The following is a 9,828-nucleotide window of genomic DNA, read 5'->3' as shown; positions in this document are numbered from 1 at the left end:
CCAATTACTTGTACTACCTTCAATGGGACAGGGAGACCAATTAATAATAGTCCTCTGAATAATAGCCCTTATCTTATTTGAAGATTGTTGTGAAGTCCCCCATCTGTCTTCTTTTCTCAAAATGAAACATGCCTAGTTTTTTTTTAATCTTTCCTCATAGGTCAGGTGTTCTAAACTTTTTATCATTTTTGTTGCTCTCCTCTAGACCCTCTCAAATTTATACACATCTTTCCTAAAACCTGGCCTCCAGAATTGGACACAGTGCTCCAGCTGAGGCCTCACCAGTGCCAAGTAGAGTGGGATAAGTACTTCCTGTGTCTTACATATGGTACGCCAGTTAATACACCCCAGAATGATATTAGCCTTTTCAGCAACTGTATCACATTATAGACTCATATTTAATTTGTGATCCAATATAATCCCCACTCCTGTTCAGCAGTACAATGGACTAGCCAGTCGTCCCGCATTTTGTAGTTTTGCATTTGATATTTTCTCCCTAAATGTAGTACTTTGCACTTGTCTTTACTGAATTGACTCTTGTTGATTTCAGACCAATTTGTCAATTTCAAGGTCCATTTGAAATTCTAATCCTGTCTTCCAAAGTACTTGCAACCCCTCCTCGCTCAGCTTGGTGACATCTGAAAAATTTTATTAGCGTGCTCTCCATTTCATTCATCAAGTCAGTAGTTAAAATATTGAATAATACTGAACCCAGAACTGACCCCTGCAAGACCTCGCTAGATATGACCCCCCACTTTGACAGCGAACTGTTGATAACTACTTTGTGTACTGTCTTTCAACCAGTTGAGCACTCACCTTATAGTAATTTCATCTAGCACACATTTTCCTAGTTTTCTTAAGAAGACGTCATGCGAGACTGCGCCAAACACTAAAATCAAGATATGTCATGTCTACACACTTCCCCCTTATCCAGTAAGCCAGTAATCCTGTCAAAGAAGGAAATTAAGTTGGTTTGTCATGATTTGTTCTTGACAACTACATCTTCGATATTCCTTATAATCCTATTAGCCTCTAGGATTGTTTAATAATTTGTTCCAATTTCTTTCCAGGTATCTAAGTTAGGCAGACTGGTCTACAATTCCCCAGGTTCTCTTTGTTTCCCTTTTTAAAAACTTTTTTTTTTTTAAATAAGATACGTTTGCCCTTCTCCAGTCCTCTGGGACCTCACCTGTCTTCCATGAGTTCTCAAAGATAACAACTGATAATTGTTTCAATTTCATCAGGCCCTGCTGACTTGAATTCAACTAACTTATCTAAATAGTCTTTAGCCGGTTCTTTCCCTATTTTGGTTTGCATTCATTCCTCATTGTTGTTAATATTAGTTGTGTTAAGTACCTGGTCACAATTTACCTTTTTAGTGAAGACTGCAGCAAAATAGGCGTTAAACGCCTCAGTCTTCTTGATGTCATTGGTTATTAGCTCTCCTTCCCCACTAAATAGAGGACCTGCAATTTCCTTTGTCTTTCTCTTGCTCCTAATGTATTTATAGAAACTCTTCTTATAGCCTTTTAAGTCCCTTGCTAGATGTAACTCATTTTGCACCTTTGCCTTTCTGATTTTGTCCCTACACGCTTTTGCTATTCTTTTGTCCTCATCCTTAACAATTTATTTGTTTCTACTTTTTGTAGGATTCCTTTTAGATTTTCACGTAATCAAAGAGCTCCTGATGGAGCCATATTGGCCTCTTACTAGTCTTCCTATCTTCACATGAGGATAGTTTGCTTTAATATTCTTTCTGAGAAACTGCCAGCTCTCCTGAACTCCTTTTTTCCCTTAGATTCATGAAGGGACAATCCCTGCCCTGAAGACTCAGGACAGACAGACAAGTAGACAGAGGTTAGGAAAAGGGAAACAACAAATAGGGGTTTTAATACAAGTCAACTAGATTCACTGTAGGCATCCTGGGAGAAGTGGGTCTTTCAGAGGACTTAAATGTGGACAGAGTAGGGGACTTGACTTTGCATTGAAGCAAAATATTCAAATACTGTGACAAAACATTAACATGACATTAAATAGTATGTGTGAAAATGTCATTATGTTGTATCAGGATGTCCTTACCTGTGATACTTGTGGAAAACGTCTTTTGTGCTGTGTCATCATTGTACCACAGTACAGCTTGATGACATTTTGGAGCAACAGAATAACACTGCATCAAAATGCCATCATGCTGTGACACAATATGATGTTATGTCCAAAAAGTGTCACATTGCTTCAGAACATCTTCACACCAAGAGATGGGCTTATGACCTTATGTAAAAAAAGTAGAGAGCTCTGGTTTCATATATTAAGCATAGTGTTGTGATTCTGGGTTCTACGCCAGACTATTCCCCTGACTCATTTTGTGAATTTGGTCAATTCAGATACATTGTGCTCCTCAGTTTCCCCATCACTAGTGTGGGTAATGATCTTTACTCACTTTTGTAAAGTGATTGGAAATCCTTAGATGAAATGTGTAATAGAAAAGCAAAATCTTTTTATCCTTATCACAGTAAGCCAGAATGTTATCAGATCTGGCACATGGTGGCATTGTGTCAAAACAGCATCATGTGGACACTAAAATCCATCCTCTCCCCAGAGATGGTACCTCTGGATCATGCTGTGGCACATTGACAGGGTAGTGGGGAAAGAGTGGAAAAGCTTGTCATGCAGCTGCCTCTGCTGCACTTGCTCTGTGAATAAATAAATAACTTAAGTGTTCAGAGATCCCAATCCAATTCTTTTCACCAGCATTAAATCCACTCTTAAAATTGGCTTCTTGGAGGTATGCGGTCCCTCTCCTCCTCCCTGATTGTTTATATTGGTAGCCTTTATTTGTGAGATAAGAATAGCTAAAGAAACAGATTGTGCTATTCTTGACACTGCCCATCTTTCAAATTTCTTGATTTGTTATTGGTTTTGGAAAATAACTTTAGACAATGAAGCATTTTGATTTGTTTGTTACAGTAAGAAAAATAAACTTATCACTAGATACAGACCTGAGCCAGATCAGTGGAACTGAAGCCTGCTAACTCCTTCCCAGAACTTGGTGGAAGTCTGGGTTCATCTCCAGATCTGAACCCAATGGTTCTGTTGAAGAGCAAAACAAACTGGGGATATAGTTATAGATGGATGATTATAGTCAGTCAAGAAGAGACAATGGGCCAAATGCCTGCCTGGTGTAACCCAAATGACTTCAGTGGATTTAAACAATGAATATATTTGGCACATGGACCAGGGTTATAAACTGAGTCATTAAAAGAAAATGTCACAGATGACGATTTTGTTTTTTTACTCTTTGTTTGTACCTATACAACAATATCCAGATCCTGATTGGTGCTGCTACATGCTATTGTAATAGAAATAGTCAATAATACTAATAATGTAATTAATGATATAATAATAAGTCACTGTTCAAAAGCAAGCAACATCTGAAGAGAATCAGACATAAGTTTTAAACAGTTTGTTTTTTTCATGCCTTGCCATTCTTCCTTGAACCAAATCAGTCTCTCTTATATAACCATGATAATCCCGCAGCAGAATTGAAGTGCAATTTAGGACCATTAAAAACATTAATATTCACTTACTGGCTGCAAAGTCTGTTAGCCAATGTGTTCCACTGTTTCACACAGTGAAAATTTTAAGCATTTACTGCAAAATTATATATCTCATTATACATTGATTACATTAGTGCAGAATTGACATTTAATTACTGCTTTTGGAATTGGGCTGCATTCTGGCTTGGCTGATTTGGGATGGTGGACCTATCTTGTATTGAATTATCTCCTAATGGAACCCACAAAGAATAGCAAGATTGCTTAAATAGCCACATGGGAAATGGGAAGAATGGCTGGGGGTGAGAATAGGGAGGAAGGCCTGGGAATTACTCATCCCCTTTATGTGCACTGACCTGCTCACCTGTGTCATTCATGGAAGCTGAGCGGAAAGGGCTAATTTTTTTCCTTTTGTCAAGACCACATTCTCATTCACTTTCCACTGCAATACTTTAACCAGCAGGACAAGATTTCTAGGTTGCAATAAACACCAGCCTCTTCCACTAGAGCTAAAGCAGCCTTTTTGTTAGCTGTTATGATGCTAGGTCTTACATCATCTTAGACAGGGCTCCGATCACAAGAGGGCAACTTAATCACATTCACTAACTTACATGTATGCATACACTTTATATACTTAGCATTCATGTTATGTATATGACTGAAGTTTATTTGTCTAGTATAAGTGTATGGGGCAGGGTTTCACAGTAGCAGTGGGGTTTTGCACAACGTGTCCATTTAATGTTACTTTTCCACTTGCTCTTGTCTGATATTTAATGCAAAAATCTCACTGACTAATATTCTGTTTAACCACAAGGTGGAAGAACTGCTTTACTTATGATGCCATCTTGGTTAACTTGCATGAAATATGCATGCACATTAGGCACATATCATTATTGTTGTTATTTAATAGTTCTGTTACAGTGGCACCCAGAGGTTCCATTCAGGACCAGAACCCCCTGGTGCTAAATGCTGTACAAACCTAGTCCACCATCCTGCAAGTAGCTCCATGCACATGGATCCCTGTGGCACACAGAGCCCCATTGACTTCAACCAGGCTTCCCATAGGGATCTGTCTGCATGGAGCTCCTTGCAGGACTGGGACCTTAGATACAGACTCTCTAATTAATCAATTGGCTAATATACAAGATTGATCAAATCCAGTGGTAAAAATACTACTCCTGTGGGTTTACAAGTAGCACTGAAAACATTTCCAAGATAAAGTGAGTTTGAGAAACTGCTCTGCTGTTCCTTAGTAGAATAAATAAAAATCTCAAATTCAGAAATGAAAAAAAAAACAAAAAAACGCACAAAGCGCTTGCAATCTAAAGAGTTATTTTAATAGAATCTAAGAATTTTAAAGACTTAGGAAAACATTTCTGTGCTTATCGGGTTTTGTGCAAGCATAAAACATAAAATAAAATCCTGTATTCACTTGTGAATCTAAGCAAATTGGTGCCCCTTTAATCAAATCAGGGGTCGGCAACCTTTCAGAAGTGGTGTGCTGAGTCTTCATTTATTCACTTTAATTTAAGGTTTCGCATACCAGTAATACATTTAAACATTTTTAGAAGTCTCTGTAAGTCTATATATTATATAACTACACTATTGTCTTATGTAAAGTAAACAAGGTTTTAAAACGTTTAAGAAGCTTAATTTAAAATTAAATTAAAATGCTGATCTTACGCCGCCGGCCTGCTCAGCCCGCTGCCAGCCTGGGGTTCCGTTCACTGAGGCCGGCAGCGGGCTGAGCGGGGCCTGTGGCCAGGACCCCGGCTGGCAAGGGGCTGGCAGCCAGAACCCCGGGCTGGCAGCCAGAACCCCAGACTGGCAGCGGGCTGAGCGGGGCCGGTGGCCCGGACCCCAGACCGGCAGCGGGCTGAGCAGCTCAATCCACTGCCACTCAGCCCGCTGCTGGTCTGGGGTTCCGTCCGCCGGCTCCTGCCAGCCAGGGTCTCAGCTGCCGGCCCTGCTCAGCCCACTGCCAGTCTGGGATCCCGGCCCTGCCCACATAGAGTGGGTACCTACCTTCTCCCTGGTTCTAGCCCGTTCTCTTCTTCTCTCTCTGCACTGAGCTGAGGGTGGGAGTGCACTGAGCACAGGGCTGGGGATGAAGGAGCAGGCTGGAGGTTGGGGTGCAGGGTCTGGCTAGGAGCTAGAATGAAGGAGGGGGCTCAGGGTTGGGGCAGGAGGTTTGGGTGTGGAGTGCTTACCTGGGCAGCTCTCATTTGGTGCGAGGGGTGCAGGTGGGAACGTGGGGAGGGGGGGGTGCAGGAGTTGCCATTTGGTGCTCAGGGTGGGGGTGGGAATGTGGGGGGTGCAAGAGTCAGGGCATGGAGTGGGGGGGGCTGGGGGTGTGTGAGAAGGGTGCAGGAGTCAGGGCAGAGGGCTGGGGGCATGTGTGGGGGTGCTGGAGTCAGGGCTGGGGTCATGGGGCGGTGCAAGGGTCAGGGCAGGAGGCTGGGATGTGTGGCGGGTTCAGGGGTTAGGGCAGAGGGCTCGGTGTGTGAGGGGGTAGGGGTCAGGGCAGAAGTCTGGGGGCTGGGGGTGTGTGAGGGGGGTGAAGGGGTCAGGGCAGGGGGGTGGGATGTGTGGGGGGTGCAGGGGTCAGGGCAGAGGGCTGGGGGTGTGGGGGGGGGTGCAGGGGTCAGGGCAGAGGGGTGGGGGGGTGCAAAGGGGATGCAGGTGTCAGAGCAGAGGACTGGAGGTGTGTGGGGAGTGCAGGGGTCAGGGCAGAGGGCTGGGGGGGTGCAAAGGGGATGCAGGTGTCAGGGCAGAGGGCTGGAGGTGTGTGAGGGGGTGCAGGGGTCAGGGCAGAGGGCTGGGGGGGTGCAAAGGGGATGCAGGTGTCAGAGCAGAGGGCTGGGGGTGTGCGAGGGGGGTGAAGGGGTCAGGGCAGGGGGGTGGGGTGTGTGGGGGGAGTGAAGGGGTCAGGGCAGGGGTCGTGGGGGGGTGCAGGGGTCAGGGCAGAGGGCTGGGTGTGTGTGTGGGAGATAGGGGTCAGGGCAGCGGGCTGGGGGTGTGTGAGGGGGGTGAAGGGGTCAGGGCAGGAGGGTGGAGTGTGGGGGGGGTGAAGGGGTCAGGGCAGGGGTCGTGGGGGGTGCAGGGGTCAGGGCAGAGGGCTGGGTGTGTGTGTGGGTGGTAGTGGTCAGGGCAGAGGGCTGGGGGTGTGAGCTGGGGTACTGGGGGTGCTCCCAGCCCCCTGCCCAGAGCGGCTCACGGCAGGGGGCTGGAGGAGATATGCCCTGATTCCACCTCCCTTCCCCAAGGCCCCATCCCCACCTCTTCTCTGCCTCCTCCCCGGAGCAGCGAGGGCGCTGCGGCTCCGCTTCTTCCTCTCCTCGCAAGGGCCATCAGCGGATCAGCGGCAGGGAGGGAGAGGAGGAGGGGCAGGAACCCAGTACGTTGGGGGAACAGGCCTGGGGGGGACCTTGCCTGCCCTGCAGCAGCAGCTGCAGACCAAACTTCTCCACCCTGCCCCCTCAGCAGGGGATTGGGGGGGGAGGGAGGCGCAGTGGCGCAGAGAAGAGCTTGCCAGGCTGGGCAGGATTTTTAATGGCACGCTGCTGCCTGCCAGGGTCCCGGCCGCAGGCCCCACTCAGCCTGCTCCGGCCTGGGTTCAGCATTGGGCTGAGCGGGGCCGGCGGCTGGGACCCGTCAGGCAGCAGCGTGCCATTAAAAATCGGCTCGCTTGCCGTCTTTGACACATGTGCCATAGGTTGCCGACCCCTGAATCAAATGGAGGATGAAATTCTGACCCCATTGAAGTCAATGGCAAAAATCCCAATGACTTCAATGGGGCCAGAATTTCACCTGGAGTCTTTTGTCGGGAGATGCTCTTCCCCAGCCTACATATGAATCTTGAAGGTGTGTTGACAAATATGTTCATAGATGCCAAAAAAAAAGGTAAACCGTGACAGCTTCTTAATAAACCTGCAGTGGGAGATTCATTTACAGAGTAATTACATGGTAAATATAGTCAATGGAGACACATCACGTAAAATGGAGTACTAGTCTTTCTCTCCCCCAAGATACACACAAACTAAAACATTTTCAGGGACTAAGTCATCTGGGTGCTTAATGAAGGAGGTAATTTTTAAATTTAATTTCCCTATAGTCCATCTGATTGCCAATTGAAGCGACTACATGCTAAATGATGGTACTTTCAATTTCTATGGGATATGGTATTATCTTTACTTCCTGCCCGAAACAGAAATAAACCTGAGATGCAAAATTTGGATGCAGATTTCAAACAGCGCAAAGTGCCTGGGAGATATCAATCTGGGGGTGGGTGCCAAAATTTTCAAACTTGGGTGTGTAAACTGTGGCACCTAAATCCAAATTTAGGTGAAATGGCCCTACAGATTTTAAAAATAATTGGTTTTGTTTTCCCTTCAGGCCTGAGTCTGATATTTTAGTGAGCAGAGGAATTTCCAATATCATCACCAGGACATGAGAGCTTAGCCCCATGACCCTGTGTAACTGTGCATCAGATGTCTTGAATTCTGGACTACATTTACGACTCAGACCTCTATTTCTCCAATTTTATCACCAAGGCTCCTGGCACTTCACCATCCTGCATGTACTCAGTGCTTAATTTGTGCCAGGGCTGAGCCCCAGCACCTCTGGACTTGCTGCATCAGTTATGAATGTAAAAAAAATTGCTTGCACCCCGGCCCCGCTTTCATTATAACTTAAGCTCTGCAGGTACTTATGCTGCGACTCACGTAATAATTTATGAATGATACTTTATAATACTGTATTTTTGTTCAGCTATGTTCTTATCTGGCAATATTACAACTCTACTCTTTTATAAGGTGGTCAATTACCTGGCTCTCATTACAATACATCCCTTTTAATAATATATGCCTTGTTCACATATAAGACCAAAGGCAAAATCCTGATCCCACTGAAGTCAGTGACAAAATTCCCATTGACTTCAACAGGGCCAAGATTTTGTCCGGAATCTTCAAATATGGCCTGCAGATTATATGCACACACTCATTGGGGTAACAATTCTAGAACAATTTTTAACAAAAGAAATCTCTGTAATAAACCACACATTTATTTGCTAAAATGCACTCACAGAGGATACGTTATAACCAAATTATGCTGATCACCTGAGGCCATGCAGAAATTCCCCCCCGTCAAATAAAAACTCAATTAGGTGCATTATGGTGCAGGGATGGGGCGGAGATGGGGGAGGTTTGCATCTTTCTCTGAAGCGTCTGGTTCCTCCCACTGTCAGCAACAGGATTCCATGACAGCACCTGACATATCAGTCATCGTGAACCAACAGGCTATGACGGGGTGGGCAGACTACGGCCCGTGGGCCGGATCCGGCCCATCAGGGCTTTGGATCTGGCCCGCGGGATTGCCACCCCCTGTGGCACCACAGGCCCTGCGCTGCTCCCAGAAGCGGCCAGCACCACGTCCCTGCGGCCCCTGGGGGATGGGGGACAGAGGGCTCCACGCGCTGCCCTCGCCTGTGGGTACCTCCCTAGCAGGCTAGGGCACCACGCAGAGCACTCTGTCTCCCCGCCCCCCGGGGCCGCAGGGACGTGGTGCTGGCCACTTCCGGGAGCGGCATGTGCAGAGCCAGGGCAGGGAGCCAGGGTGCCTGCCCTGGCGCACGCTGCTACCACCCTGGAGCTGCTCCAGGAAAGTGGCGCCGGGCCAGAGCCCGCACCCTGAACCCCTCCTGCACCCCGCACCCCCTCCTGTACCCCAAACCCCTGCCCTGAACCCCTCCTGCACCCCGCACCCCTCCTGTACCCCAAACACTGCCACACCCCTCCTGCACCCCAACCCTCTGCCCTGAGCCCCCTGCCGCACCCCTCCTGCAATCCCAAACCCCCTGCTGCACCTCTCCTGCACCTCAACCCCTTGCCCTGAGCCCCCTGCCACACTCCTCCTGCACCCCGCACCCCTCCTACACGCCACACCCCTCCTACCACACCTCTCCTGTACCTCAACCCCCTGCCCTGAGCCCCCTGCCACACCCCACACTCCTTCTGCACCCCAACCCCCTGCCCTGCGCCCCCTGCCAGACCCCGCACTCCTTCTGCACCCCAACCCCCTGCCCTGAGCCCCCTGCCGCACCCCATACCCCTCCTGCACCCCAACCCCCTGCTGCACTCCTTCTACACCCCAACCCCCTGCCCTGAGCCCCCTGCCACACCTCACACCCCTCCTGCACCCTAACCCCCTGCCCTGAGCTCCCTCGTATACCTACACCCCTCCTGCGCCCCAGCCCCTTGCCCTGAGCCCCTTCCTGCAC

The sequence above is a fragment of the Caretta caretta genome, chromosome 7 (assembly GCF_965140235.1).
Source record: "Caretta caretta isolate rCarCar2 chromosome 7, rCarCar1.hap1, whole genome shotgun sequence".
Lineage (NCBI taxonomy): Eukaryota > Metazoa > Chordata > Testudines > Cheloniidae > Caretta > Caretta caretta.
This window is presented reverse-complemented; position numbering follows the sequence as displayed.